Source organism: Morus notabilis, unplaced genomic scaffold (assembly GCF_000414095.1).
Source record: "Morus notabilis unplaced genomic scaffold, ASM41409v2 Scaffold262, whole genome shotgun sequence".
Lineage (NCBI taxonomy): Eukaryota > Viridiplantae > Streptophyta > Magnoliopsida > Rosales > Moraceae > Morus > Morus notabilis.
Window position 1 is genome coordinate 540,700 of NW_010364747.1, and position 13,098 is coordinate 553,797.

General features: G+C 35.9%; 1 pseudogene; it reads right to left on the reverse strand.

The window, feature by feature from the left end:
• Nucleotides 1-7,328: 7,328 nt before the first annotated feature.
• On the reverse strand, nt 7,329-8,643 carry LOC21402366 (annotated as a pseudogene).
• Nucleotides 8,644-13,098: the final 4,455 nt, after the last annotated feature.

Genomic DNA, 13,098 nt, shown 5'->3' on the forward strand with positions numbered 1-13,098 from the left:
TTTCCCTATCAATCCACATATGCCATCCACGTCTCCTACATATCCTCCATTAATTCCCATTTCCCCTTCACAAACTCCCACCAATTCTCACTCCCAAAACTCCCTCTTGTATGGTTGTCAACAACTCGTATCTCTCTCCAATATTTCTGAAAAATCTCTCTTTACATCCTCATTTAATTCCTATAATCCCAATTCCAATCAGGCAGAAACTTTCCAACTTGGTAATGACGGGCTCACCTCTTATCGCCATCCCTCTCGCGACTTCAACAGTATGCCTTCAGACAAAGTTCATCTCCCATCTTCTCCCATGATATCCTCCAACTCCATTACTCCTCAATCTATCTCACCTCATCCCAAGCCTGCCACACCTCACAATAATCACCCCATGCAAACTAGAGCCAAAAACCATATCCATAAACCACTCACTAAACTTAGCCTTACCACCACCCACTCTCCATCTCACGTTGAACCTACCTCTGCCACTCAAGCTCTAAAATATCCTGAATGGCGGGGGGCCCTGGGCAGCCATGTTTGACGAATTTAATGCGCTTCTCAGTAACAGAACTTGGACTCTAGTCCCGCCGGACTCATCACAGAACATGGCTGGTTGCAAATGGGTATTTCGAATCAAACGACACCCTGATGGTTCTATTGAGCGTTACAAAGCCCGGCTAGTCACAAAAGGATTTCACCAACGACCGGACATCGACCACCACAAGACATTTAGTCCGGTCATCAAACCCACAACTGTTCGTCTCGTCATAAGCCTGGCTCTTTCCAAAGGTTGCTCTCTTAAACAATTGGATGTCAATAATGCCTTTCTTCATGGACACTTGATGGAAGATGTATACATGAGTCAACCCCCAGGCTTCGTCAACAAGAATCATCCCACATATGTGTGTCAACTAAAGAAGGCACTATATGGATTAAAACAAGCTCCTCGAGCTTGATATCAAGAACTTCGGCAATTTCTGCTGGCTGTTGGTTTTGTTAATTCCAAATCAAATGCTTCCCTCTTTATCTATAATCACATGCATCTAACCATGTATTTCTTAGTGTATGTGGATGACTTGATTCTCACAGATAATGACAACCGCATTATTGGCCAATTCACCATTCTCTTGTCCCAACACAATTATATCCATGACCTACTAGAGAAGGCCAACATGCTCAACGAAAAGGATGTTCACACGCCTATGTCTCCCAATCATGTGCCTAGTCTCACTGATGGAACCTCCCTCACAGATGAAACAGATTATCGTTCACTTGTTGGTGGCCTTCAATACCTATCTCTTACACGCCCGCGGACATTGTTTTTGCCATAAACAAATTGTCTCAATTTATGTATCGACCTGCCACTCAACACTTACCCGCAGTTAAACGCTTACTCCGTTATCTTGGAAGTACCATTCACCATAGTTTGTTTCTTCACCGCCATTCTCCATTGTTACTCCATGGTTTTTCTAACGCCAATTATGCCGGCAACATAGATGATCGTACCTCCACAAGTGCTCATGTTGTTTTTCTTGGACATAATGCCATTTCTTGGAGTTCCAAGAAACAACACACTGTTGCTCGATCTTCTACTGAAGCTGAGTATAAAGTCGTTGCTTCCATTACTGCTGAAATTACGTGGCTTCAATCATTGTTACAAGAATTAGGAATTTCACTGCCAACAACTCCAACAGTTTATTGTGACAACATTAGTGCTACATATCTTTGTGCAAATCCGGTGTTTCATTCTTGCGTGAAACACATTGCCATAGATTTTCATTTTGTTAGAGAAAAGGTCCAAAGTGGTGTTATTCGAGTCTCTCATGTTTTTTCCGATGATCAGTTGGCCGACGCACTCACTAAGCCGCTGTCTCGTCAATGGCTTCATACCCCTACGAGTCAAGATTGGAGTCCTTCCTAAGGACACAATCTTGAGGGGGCATATCAAGAAGCCTAAACAGCTATAAATGTGTTATATTTTTTTTTTTCAATTTTTAAAGATGTAAATGTATTGTGCTTAAATAGCTGATGTATTGTTGGTAATGAGCTGTAAAGAATATTTCTCCTTTATTTCTCAAACATGTACATTGTATATGTACTTATTCATCCGTAATGAAAAATTAACTTTAGTCATTCTCATATCTTAAACGCTTATTCCTTTTGTCAAATATTGTTATATAGATATACGAAAGTGTAGGTTGATAGTCATATGTCTCTACATGTTTTGTGCTTTCTCTTTATTGGCAGCATTTATAATAAATTAGTTATTAGTACGTAACTCCAATATGGATGTAGAAATACGGCCAATTATAGGGTAAAAAACTGCTTCAATATTATTTTTCGGTTTCTACGTGGCAGCTTCGTGGTCCATAATAATAAATTAATACACTAACGTCGTTAGACTTTGACGTTCCGTACTAACCAAAAAGAAGATAGATCATCAAGGGAGTGATTGAGGAAAGGATAGCTAAAAAGCTGTGAAAAAAGTGATCCTTTCCAAAAGCAATGTATAGACGTTCTTACCTTAGCTGCCGGTTTTGTTCAGCCAAAATGGGGGGGGAGGGGGAATTGGCCCACACAATCTTGTCATAAATTGGGCTATTATTTTTTTTCTTTTACTAAAGTAGATATATTTTTGAAATTTGTGAACTAATATTTATTCAAGACATCTTCAATACAAAAACCAAATGTCAATACTAAATTTGACAATACAAAATATTAAAAATAAATATTTAATATGTTAAACTATCAAATCAAACGGGGACTTAGATCATCTACCAATTTTTGAGGCCTCAAGTTTCTAACCAATTATATCATGCGAATTATAAAAATTTAAATTAAAAAATATAATTTTAATTTTTAAATGATTTGGTATGATATAATTAGTTATATACTATTTAAACACCAAAGTTAGAGGGTGATTTGAATCCAATCAAATGACCTATCTACATTTTGTTGTAAATAACTAGCTACTAATTTTAACTTGTAAAAACATAATTTAAATATCATAATAGTTTGAATGTAACAATGTTCTCACGATGATTAAATGAAAACAAATAATGCAACAATATGAATCAAATGTCAAAATTATTTGAATAATAAAGATTATATATGTCAAATTTTGCTCTAAAAAACGCACTCTCATTCGAGAATGATTCTCTCACTTGAATGCTACAATTTGGATTACATTGAAGATGCTCTAATTTGTTTATTTTTCTACTCTATGTTCATGTGGAATCCCGTATTGTAGAGTTGTCATCTCCAACCATTAATGTGCCTTGGTTTAATTGATAGGGTCATTGACCATATACTTCTTTATTATGCAATTTAGGGTATTTAACAATTCAATTATTGCTCCAGCAAGAAAGAACATCGATGAGTACTATATGTGGGCGCTACATGACCACTGAAGTTGTGCGGCCTATGTTGCTATGAGAGCGACCGTATAACTATTTTTGTACCTCGCGGCATCTATATTATATGTTTAGTTCACACTATTATATATAGGTCGTGAAATTATTACTTACTACTATGACATCTTGCAAAAACAGTTGCATGGATCTTTAGTTACAATATTTGCCACTAAAGGAAAGGAAGGGATCATATCTATGTCGCAAATGAAAGGAAATATGATTTCGTTGACCAGATTTCTTAAAAGTACAAGTATGCAAGAAATTCGAGATAAGATTGGTTAGCTAGAAGGATATAATTATCGCCATTTTTTTTTCTTTTTTGCTTAAAGATGTAATACTACTTAAATGCAATCATAATCGCACACAAGTCACTTGTACTACTACCACGTCGTCTACATCTACTGCTGCCACTACAACAAAAGTCTACTAACAACTACTGATCCTGCTAGAAGAAAAATAAATTTGCTACATTGAAAAATGTCTCCAAGTAATAAACGAAATAAAGACTATTAAGTACCCTTTTTTATTTTTTTCTTTTTTAAGGAAGCCTATTAATAAGTACTCTTGTACTACTAAATTTGTAAAACCAAATTTTGATACGTAACTTTCTACGTATGTTAACAACATATTATGACCCAGAACGAAAATACTTCTTAATTAAGAACCAAAACTAAAACTTTCAAGGAGTCAATATATATATATAGTCTATTTGGTATATTGCCGGTTATGAAGATAATTTAAAGAATTATGCATGTCTATTAGTCCACAAAATGGTCCAGAGAAAACATGACGAGTTAATTAGAGAAGAATCAAACGATGAAGAGTGTTGGAATTGTTCAAGTTTAAATATAAGAAGAAGGTTTGTAGCTTGACAATCAAAGTCTCATATTGGAAATGTATAAAGTGAAGAAGCAATTTATAAGCCACCTCACAAGTGAGCGGGTTATGAAGTGGCAACAAAACAGAAGCCTTAATGGAATTAGGCTCCGCAACCTTATTGCCGTGCGCACAGGTTAGGGCCCGGTTTTAGTCATGCTAATAATTTAACTAAACTTAAGAAAGATTTTGAGAGTTAAAAACTGTATTTTATCAGTAGAGTACTTTTACCGTACCCCTTTTTCTAAAAAAAAAAAATTAACCACCAGCTATATTAATTTTCAAAACCTCAATTTTTACATGGGGAGTTTTACTACTATATATGAAACATGTAGAAAGGAAGATAATCAAGATTAATTTGATGAAAGAGATTCCATACAAAAATTCACCATAAAGAGATTCCAAGAAAAAAATTCAAAGTAATTAAAAAAAAAGAAAAATGTCAAAGACTAGAGGTTCAATTTTGCTTTTATAGTAATTTAAAATATCGTTTATTGCTACAAACATCATTAGCCACTTTAAAACATGACTAAAAACTTTTTGTTTAAATTATTCGCTAAAGTGAGTTCACCACTAAAGATCACTATTGTTATTTCTTAAGGTAAGTACTTCAAGTCCACGAATATATACATATATATATATATATATGTGTGTGTTTTTTGGGATAAAATTGTTTTAGTATTCTCTAGAATAATGTATCTCCCTAGTACTTTTTATTTTTTTTTAATAATATTAGAATGATATCTTCACCTTTAAAGAAACATTCTGTCGTTACACTAAGACTGATTTAAGTTAAAATGTTTTTAGAAAAAAATTTTAAAGTTATTAGTTTCTATTTGATTAATGAAAAGGACAGTTTGATCATTGTATGTCTCAAATATCAGTCTCAGTACTCCACTGGAAGAACCTTTATTTAAAAGTGAAAGTACCATTTTAATATTATTAAAAATAAATAGTAATAGCGAGATGTTTCACTATAACAGGGAGTACTAAATTAATTTTATCTTTTTTTTTTTGGCTGAATGTGGATGAAAATAAATTAGAAGACAAATATTAAACATTGTCATAAAGATCGTAGATTAATTCTCCAAACAACAGTTAGAATGAGACATCATATTCATGACTAATGAACCTAAATATTTTTCTTGTTTACAGATCGAGTTGACATTTAGGGAAGTGAAATGAATATCCCGTTTCGCCACTAATTATAGTCTCCATCAATTGTATGAAGGAACTAAAAAAGTTGTTTTAAGGATTTGAGAGGAAAGGATCCTGTAAGCTCCTTCTGTGGGATGAATGGAGTCCCAAAACAAATAAGCAGATGTATTCGTACAAGTCCACGGCACTAACTTGTTACAAAATATTCCCCGTCTCTACTATTCCCGTACTGCAGCACCCTTTACCTACTATTTCGTAACCTGCAATTATTCAGGGGAAAAAAAAGTTTGAAAAATATTGGCCCTGTTTGTTTCTGTTTTTATTTTTATTTTTCATATTTTTTAAGATTAAAAAATGAAAACGGAAACATAAAATGCGTTTGGCCTAAAAATTTTTTAAAAATGAAAACAAAATCATTTTTGTCTTTTGTGAAAAATTAAAAACGAAAAAAAAGTGTTTTCATTTTCTCAAAACGGATTTCTTTTTTTTTTCATTTTCTTCTCTCTCTTTTCTGAAATCGTTTTTGTCTTATATAATGATGTTTATTTAATATATTATTATTTAATATATTTAATAATATTATTTATTTAATATATTTAATAATATTATCTCTGAATAAAACTACCAAACGCATTTCAGAAATAATTTCAAAATGAAAATGAAAACGTTTTCATTTCTATTTTCATATAGAAAGCAAAAATATTTTGGAACCAATTCCAAACGCACCCATTATCAACAGATAATTATTGGGTTTCATTAAAAAAAAAAAGAAACAATTATTGGGTAGTCACTTAACATTCATCATCTTTTTTAGACATATATAATAACTGACATGAGAATGTGTTCATAATGTTAAAAACTACGAAAGCATAAATAAATATGTACTCACTCTCTTTCTTGCCTGATCGTAAGCCTCTACATTTATTAAATCCCACCCCTCAAAAGATTGTAGCAATCAGAAAATTATTTTGGATGCTAACCATGAATGTCGAGATTTCGAATTCTTTTTCAATTAATATGCCTAGCTAGCAATTTTGATTGAATGCATATATATCTAGAAAATTGTAGGTTACTACAGATACATCGCACATGGGATGAAATACACCAGCACGTTGGTAACTAGTGCAATTCAAAAAAAAAAAAAAAAAAAGAGTAAATTTAGGTAATATATGGATATTATGGACTCACCTTTTGACTTTAACCACTCAATTAGGCCCGGCCACAACCGTAGTCAAGAACAATCAAATTTGTCAAAGGAAGGTGGGGACCAAAAAAAAAAAAAAAAAAAAAAAAAAAGAAAAAAAAAAAAAAAAACTTGAAATACACGGGATATAAACATGGGATTAAAACAAAAACTTGTATAATCTAATCAAGCAAATGATCACTCACCAAATTTACTAGGTTCTTGGATAAGATCAAGAACAGGGTTGTAAATATCAACAAAAACAAAATTGGAATCATGAAGTTCGTTGTCAAGGGAAGCTAGCTCAGATGAGAGGTTGGCATTGAACATTTGAACAGCTTGGTTGATCTTCTCTACACATTTTCTGATTATTCCTCCACCCAAAGTTCTTGCAAATGGCAAACATCCCAATGGTGCGACATTGAAAACAGCAACTTTTCTTGCTCCCAATTTGTATAGATCCTTCGAGACAAATTTCCACGTGCAGAAAAAACTTGTTAGAAAAAAAAAATTTATTTTAATTTACTTGGAAAAAAATTAATTATTGATGAAAATTATTATTAACAAAATACCCTCAAGAAATTAGAAGCCCAGCGAAGCAATAAGTCAGTGTAGGAAGGAACATCATAGTGCAATTTCCTCAGCTGAGAAGCAAAGTAACTGAATAAGATGTCATTGTTACCGCTAGACAATAGACAATTTCCTCAGCGAAGCAATAAGTCAGTATCGGTCATGATTGTTCTTGATCTTTCTTCTCCAACTTCACCTTTCAGTTTTTCTGTATACTCTTTGAAGAATTGTAATTGCTCTGCTTGCGAGTAAACTTGCTGACGCAATTAAACATATATCCAAGTGAATATATATATATATATATATATATATATTATAATGACACATTAAATGGTATATACGAATATATAGTAAGAATATTGCGTCACAATGGCAAAAAAGTAGATTGCGTAACTTGAACATTACGTACATGATTGACATGACATATATACATACACACACACACACACACATATATATACACACGCGTTATGGAGAGCGAAAATAATTAAATGGTTACATACTAGTAATTGAGATGTCAAAGGATCATATCCAGAACAACCTGAAGCAAAGCTTAAGCCTGTTTGGAGGTCCTTCCTTTGCAAGTTCGGGTCATGATATGAAGGCATTTCTTCTTTGATTGCCAAGGCTTCAGCTGCAAAGAAAAATATTAAGGGCAACGAAAATATATAGCCGTTACTTAATCCGGTCTGTATCGGGAGCTTACACAGATTCACTAATTATTTTAAAATTAATCAACGAAAACGTATTTTAGGTATTCCTTTTTTTCTTTTTCGGGCATACATATCTCTTTCAAATACAGAGGCATTAATATTAGATGTCCTATATAAAAATAAAATAAAATAATAAAGAAATAGATTTTAATAAAAGAGTTGTGTTTAAATCCTTCTTATTGGACCATATTCCATTGTTCACAGAAAGAAAGAAAGAAAAAAAAATAAAAGAATTAGTTGATCGAGCAGTATGATATGACGATAGACAATAAATAAAAGCCAAATAAGTCCAAACATGCAACTACACATGTGACTGTGTTGGACGAATAAGAATCACAAGAATATGTTAGACACACACACGGACACACAGAACCGATGAAGTCAGAGATGATTTTTCCGTTGCAAAACCTTCCAGTTGCCAGTTGGCTTTCCTTCACTGAAGTCTCTTCCATAAGGAGTGAAATTGCACTTGGAGATGGTTTTGAGGTTGTTGTTGCCAGTATCAAGAACCGAGTCTCCGAAAGCGTGGACCGCGAAAAATGTCTCACTTTGATGCAGCTTGATCACAAGAAAAAGTGTTGCAACGACGACAGCAGCAGCAGCAGCAGTAGTAGTAGTATTACTACTACACAGAAAATTAGCTGGATACTGCATTTTTCTCGGGTGATTTCTCTGCAGAAATATGGCTGTTAGTTTGATGACCACTTGAACTTCCCTGCAGTTAGTATTTACTTATTATTTATTATAAGAAAAGCTTGTAAAGAAAGCTTTCCAACAGAATCTTGAATGAGAGAGATAAACGATGAGAGAATGAAAACTAATTCTCATTTCTAACGAATACTGTTACAACCACCTATTTATATAACTTAATACAAGTAGACTAAGCTCAACAAATAAGAGAGTTACACGTGTAAGTTACACGTGTACCTAACTATCTTTCTTCTTAATAGCCCCCCTCAAACTTAAAGTAGATAATTCTTCTACTTTAAGTTTGCTACGGATAAGACTGAAGGCTGAACTAGAAACAGCCTTGGTAAAGACATCTGCCAGTTGGTCAATGGCTGGCACATGTCTGACCTCTATCTGTTTCCTCATAACCTTTTCTCGAACAAAATACAAGTCAAGTTCTATATGCTTAGTTCGAGCGTGTAAGACTGGATTTGCTGCTAGATGAACCGTGCTGAGGTTGTCACACCAGATCACTGGTGTTTTTTCTGGCGTTTTCTGAAGTCTGAGTTCAGACAGAAGAGACTGCAACCAGGTCAGTTTCGCTACCACACTTGCTAGGCTTCTGTATTCGGCCTCTGTGGACGACCTTGACACTGTGTGCTGCTTCTTGGACTGCCAGGACACTAAATTGGAGCCAAGAAAGACACAATACCCTGAGGTTGACCTCCGATCATCAGCATCTGATGCCCAATCAGCATCACAAACGCCAACCAAAGTCAGATTTTCGACAGGGCACTCTCTCAAATGAAGACCATAGTCAACTGTTCCTACTAAGTACCTTAGAATTCGTTTCACTGCTTTCCAATGAGCTTCTAATGGAGTCTGCATGAATTGACAGACTTTATTCACACTGTAGGAGATTTCTGGTCTTGTAACCGTGACATATTGTAAAGCTCCAACCACACTCCTATATAAGTGCACATCACTCACTTGATCACTGCCGAAGGAAGTTAATTTCAGTCCAGCTATCATAGGTGCTGAAGCACTTTTGGCAAATTGCATCTTTGTTTTGCATAACAAATCCTCCACATACTTCTTTTGAGACAAATGTAAGCCTTGAGAGGTTTTTGTGACCTGTATCCCAAGGAAATAGTCTACCTCTCCTAGATCTTTAAGAGCAAAAGCTAAATTGAGTTTGACTAAGAGATCCTGAATGGTTGAGTTGTTGTCCCCTGTAACAAGTATATCATCAACATAAACAAGAACATACAAAGACCATTGTGATGTCACTTGAATAAAGAGGGACTGATCTGATTTGGCTGAGTGAAAACCTAGCTGAAGAAGTTCGTGATGTAGCTTATCAAACCAGGCTCGTGGGGCTTGTTTCAAGCCATATAAAGACTTGTGTAGTCTGCACACCAAATGATGATTTTGATGATCAACAAAGCCAGTAGGCTGCTCCATGTACACTTCTTCTTGCAAATCACCATTCAAGAACGCATTGTTAACATCCAGCTGCCTCACACTCCAGTTATTGCTTAACGCTAGTGTAAGAATCACACGAATGGTTGTAGGCTTGACCACTGGACTAAATGTCTCAGTAAAGTCAAAGCCTGCAACTTGATGGAACCCCTTTGCAACAAGCCGTGCCTTGTACTTGTTGATACTCCCATCTGGATTTTCTTTAACTCGGAACACCCACTTGCAGCCAATTATTTTTCTGTCAGGAGGTAAAGGCACCAATCTCCAAGTGTTATTTCGCTGGAGAGCAAGAAACTCGTCTGTCATTGCTTGTTTCCAGTGAGAAGTTGCAAGAGCCTCTTCAACATAGTTAGGTTCTCGTGTTGCCATGTACACCTTTGGCTTAAAAATTCCATGCTTAGAACGTGTGACCATGGCATGAGAAGGCCTTGTTTCTTTAGTTCTCTGATCCTGCACACACAAAGCTAGATCCTGACCAATATTAGTAGTCACAGGTGCTTCCTCGGGTAAGACATGGTTGACTTGTTGACCAGTGGAAACTGATTCAACACCCGGTTCTGGTGTATTGGACTGATCTGGGGAAGATGACTCAAGAGTTGTGAAAACATTAGCAAGTGACTGTGAAGAAGACACTAGGGGTACAATATTAAATGGAATTGTTAAGGGTGAAACACTGGGCTGATTAGAAGATATTGAGGCAGTCTGTGGAAGTTTTGCAAAAGGGAAAGAAGATTCATAAAAAATGATGTCCCTGGAAACATATATTCTCCCAGATGGATCTAAACACTTGTAACCTTTATGCTTAATGCTATAGCCAAGAAAAGTACATGGTATAGACCTGAATTGCAACTTGTTTCTGTTATAAGGCCGAATATTAGGATAACATGCACAACCAAAGACTTTGAGTTGTGAATAGATTGGTTTGGTTTGAAAAAGAACCTCTAGAGGTGTTTTGTTTTGAATAACTGGTGTAGGTAACCTGTTTATAAGAAACACAGAGGTACGAAAGGCCTCATCCCAATATTTGAGAGGCATGGAGGCTTGTGCAAGAAGAGTCAAGCCTGTTTCAACTATGTGGCGATGTTTGCGTTCAGCTACCCCGTTTTGTTCATGTGTATGTGGACAGGGATGCCTGTGCTTAACCCCATGTTGAATTAGGAGATCAGTGAAGGCTCTAAACTCTCCTCCCCAATCCGTTTGAAGGCACTTAATGGGCAAATCAAGTTGTTTTTCCACTCGGGTTTTGAAATTGACAAAAGCTTGTAAAGCTTCTGCCTTGGTTCGGAGAAGGTAAAACCATGTAAATCGTGAATATGCATCAATGAAATGAATGTAGTATCTATATCCACTGGAAGACAAAGCAGGTGAGGGACCCCATAAATCAGAATGAATAAGTTGTAAGGGTTTAGTGTAAGTAGTCTGGGAAAGAGAAAAGGGAAATTTGTGAATTTTCCCTAAACAACAAGATTTGCAAAAAGGAACAGAAAATTTATTATTGGCAGAAAGATTACAATTGTTCAATACAAGTTGGACAATCTTGTTTGCAGGATGTCCTAACCTATTATGCCAAAGACCAAAGCTGGAAGACTTAACCTCACTAGTACACGCCTGAACAACAGGAAACAATGAAGTAGATTTATTTGTACAGTGAGAAACAGAAAGAGGATTGAATGGAGGAATGTCTGGAACTGGAATAGTAGGCTTGAGACAGATCTGAGTGTTGTCAAACACATAAAGACCATCTTTAAGCCGACCCTCCAACAGCACCATCTTGGAAGTGAGATCCTTGACAAAACAAGAAAAAGGATGAAACTCAAAAAATACTTGATTGTCAGCAGCAAACTTGGAAACACTTAACAGATTTTTACGTATTTCAGGCACATGTAATAAATGTTTAAGAGTAAGTGACTTAGAGGAAACAAGAGGACTACTAAACGTGGAAGAACCAATATGCTTTATAGATAGACCCTTACCATTTCCCATGTGTACCTGGTCTGTACCACAGAACTCAGAGCATGTCATGAGATTTGAGTAATCTACAGTCAAGTGATTCGTAGCTCCTGAATCTGGATACCACTCGACATTAGAGGAATCATCAGCATACCAAGATGAATCAGCAACAGTCTCTGGAGTAGCGAGCATTGCACCCATTTGAATAGACTCTGCCGTTGTAGGTTGACTTGGGCAATGAGCTAAGTTGCCTTGAATCAGATGACTGAACTGAGAAGGTCCAGTGAAAGACTTATCAAAACGATATTAACATTGCATAACCACATGACCCTGTTTCCCACAAAGTTGGCACTGAATTTTATTACTATTCCATGAGTGACCTCGACCATAACCAAAACGTCCCCTGCCTCTGTTGTTTGAAGAACCAGAATTGCGGCCAAATGAATTCCCATAATGACCAGAGAAACCATTGGCACTAGAGGCACCATAACCTCTTTGGGGAAAATGACCTGGACTAGAATTAACACCACCAAACCTGGGATTAAAACCAGGTCTTCCACCAGTCATTGCTAGATTAGCAGAAGATAGACTGGAAGAGCCAGAGCCAGAATTGCCACCAGATCCATCACTTAGCTTAATGGCTCTCTCAATTCGTGCTTCCTGAGCTAAAATTAGAGACTCTACTTCTTCAACTGAATAATCAGCAAAGCTTGAATTCACACTAATTTCCAAGATATCATATTCAGGAGGCAAACCATTAAAAATTGTGTCTATATGATCCTTAACAGAAATCTCATTGCCAACTAGGGCAAGCATGTCAACGAAATGCCTAACACGAAGAAGATACTCATTTGCAGTTAAAGAATCTTTGCGAGTATTTTGTAATTGAGTCTTGAATTGAGATTTTTTGGCTCTAATTTGTGAAGCAAAATAGATGTCAATTGTGTGCCAAACCTGGGCTGTTGTTTCGCAATTCACCATGCGAACAAGAATCGAGTCAGACATTGAAGCAAGCATCCAGGACACAAGTAACTGATCTTGTTGCTCCCACTCCAGAAACGCTGGATTGATCACACGAAGAAGCTCATCC